This window comes from Bombina bombina, chromosome 5 (assembly GCF_027579735.1).
Source record: "Bombina bombina isolate aBomBom1 chromosome 5, aBomBom1.pri, whole genome shotgun sequence".
NCBI classification, from domain to species: Eukaryota; Metazoa; Chordata; class Amphibia; order Anura; family Bombinatoridae; genus Bombina; species Bombina bombina.
The window spans coordinates 529,975,350-529,978,298 of record NC_069503.1 but is presented as its reverse complement, the minus strand read 5'-3'; positions in this window follow the sequence as shown (position 1 = coordinate 529,978,298).

Sequence of the window (2,949 nt, the reverse complement as noted above, 5' to 3'; positions counted from 1 at the left end):
CATGGGTGTGTGTTTATTTTTGGCTCTTTACAATATGAAATGTTTACGGTCTACAGTTATAAACCTCTTGCTCTCGAGGAACATCAGTATTTGCATTGCTAGATTCTGGTGATCCATGATGACATCTAACTCATTGGGGACTTGGATGAAGGCAGATGCTCATGCTTGGGGTGGAACATGAGCATTTGGAGGGTCATGAGGCACCCACAATTGATAGAGGACAACAGACTTTCTCCAACATAGGTGTGTCCGGTCCACGGCGTCATCCTTACTTGTGGGATATTCTCCTCCCCAACAGGAAATGGCAAAGAGCCCAGCAAAGCTGGTCACATGATCCCTCCTAGGCTCCGCCTTCCCCAGTCATTCTCTTTGCCGTTGTACAGGCAACATCTCCACGGAGATGGCTTAGAGTTTTTTGGTGTTTAAATGTAGTTTTTATTCTTCAATCAAGAGTTTGTTATTTTAAAATAGTGCTGGTATGTACTATTTACTCTGAAACAGAAAAGAGATGAAGATTTCTGTTTGTAAGAGGAAAATGATTTTAGCAACCGTTACTAAAATCGATGGCTGTTCCACACAGGACTGTTGAGAGGAATTAACTTCAGTTGGGGGAACAGTGAGCAGACTTTTGCTGCTTGAGGTATGACACATTCTAACAAGACGATGTAATGCTGGAAGCTGTCATTTTCCCTATGGGATCCGGTAAGCCATTTTTAATACAGACAGTAAAAAAGGGCTTCACAAGGGCTTTTTAAGACTGTAGACATTTTCTGGGCTAAATCGATTTATATATAAACATATTTATACTCCATAGCCTTGAGGAATTATTTTAATCTTGGGAATTTTGTAAAATAACCGGCAGGCACTGTATTGGACACCTTATTCTCTAGGGGCTTTCCCTAATCATAGGCAGAGTCTCATTTTCGCGCCTGTATTGCGCACTTGTTTTTGAGAAGCATGACATGCAGATGCATGTGTGAGGAGCTCTGATACATAGAAAAGACTTTCTGAAGGCGTCATTTGGTATCGTATTCCCCTTTGGGCTTGGTTGGGTCTCAGCAAAGCAGATACCAGGGACTGTAAAGGGGTTAAATATAAAAACGGCTCCGGTTCCGTTATTTTAAGGGTTAAAGCTTCCAAATTTGGTGTGCAATACTTTTAAGGCTTTAAGACACTGTGGTGAAATTTTGGTGAATTTTGAACAATTCCTTCATACTTTTTCACATTTGCAGTATTAAAGTGTGTTCAGTTTAAAATTTAAAGTGACAGTAACGGTTTTATTTTAAAACGTTTTTTGTACTTTGTTATCAAGTTTATGCCTGTTTAACATGTCTGAACTACCAGACTGTGTTCTGAATGTGGGGAAGCCAAGGTTCCTTCTCATTTAAATAGATGTGATTTATGTGACACAATTTAGAGAAAATGATGCCCAAGATGATTCCTCAAGTGAGGGGAGTAAGCATGGTACTGCATCATCCCCCCCTTCGTCTACACCAGTCTTGCCCACACAGGAGGCCCCTAGTACATCTAGCGCGCCAATACTCCTTACTATGCAACAATTAACGGCTGTAATGGATAATTCTATCAAAAACATTTTAGCCAAAATGCCCACTTATCAGCGAAAGCGCGACTGCTCTGTTTTAGAAAATACTGAAGAGCATGAGGACGCTGATGATATTGTTTCTGAAGGGCCCCTACACCAGTATGAGGGGGCCAGGGAGGTTTTGTCTGAGGGAGAAATTTCAGATTCAGGGAAAATTTCTCAACAAGCTGAACCTGATGGGATTACATTTAAATTTAAGTTGGATCATCTCCGCGCTCTGCTTAAGGAGGTGTTATCCACTCTGGATGATTGTGAGAATTTGGTCATCCCAGAGAAACTTTATGTAAAATGGACAAGTTCCTAGAGGTCCCGGGGCCCCCCGAAGCTTTTCCTATACCCAAGCGGGTGGCGGACATTGTAAATAAAGAATGGGAAAGGCCCGGTATACCTTTCGTCCCTCCCCCCATATTTAAAAAAAGAAAGGACTTATGGCAGACAGTCCCCAAGGTCGAGGGGGCGGTTTCTACTCTAAACAAACGCACCACTATACCCATAGAAGATAGTTGTGCTTTCAAAGATCCTATGGATAAAAAATTAGAAGGTTTGCTTAAAAAGATGTTTGTTCAGCAAGGTTACCTTCTACAACCAATTTCATGCATTGTCCCTGTCACTACAGCCGCGTGTTTCTGGTTCGATGAGCTAGAAAAGGCGATCACTAATAATTCTTCTTATGAGGAGATTATGGACAGAATTCGTGCTCTCAAATTGGCTAATTCTTTCACTCTAGACGCCACTTTGCAATTGGCTAGGTTAGCGGCGAAAAATTCTGGGTTTGCTATTGTGGCGCGCAGAGCGCTTTGGTTAAAATCTTGGTCAGCGGATGCGTCTTCCAAGAACAAATTGCTTAACATTCCTTTCAAGGGGAAAACACTGTTTGGCCCTGACTTGAAAGAGATTATCTCTGATATCACTGGGGGCAAGGGCCACGCCCTTCCTCAGGATAGGTCTTTCAAGGCCAAAAATAAACCTAATTTTCGTCCCTTTCGCAGAAACGGACCAGCCCCAGGTGCTACGTCCTCTAAGCAGGAGGGTAATACTTCTCAAGCCAAACCAGCCTGGAGACCAATGCAAGGCTGGAACAAAGGAAAGCAGGCCAAGAAACCTGCCACTGCTACCAAGACAGCATGAGATGTTGGCCCCCGATCCAGGACCGGATCTGGTGGGGGGCAGACTCTCTCTCTTCGCTCAGGCTTGGGCAAGAGATGTTCTGGATCCTTGGGCGCTAGAAATAGTCTCCCAAGGTTATCTTCTGGAATTCAAGGGGCTTCCCCCAAGGGGGAGGTTCCACAGGTCTCAATTGTCTTCAGACCACATAAAAAACAGGCATTCTTGCATTGTGTAGAAGA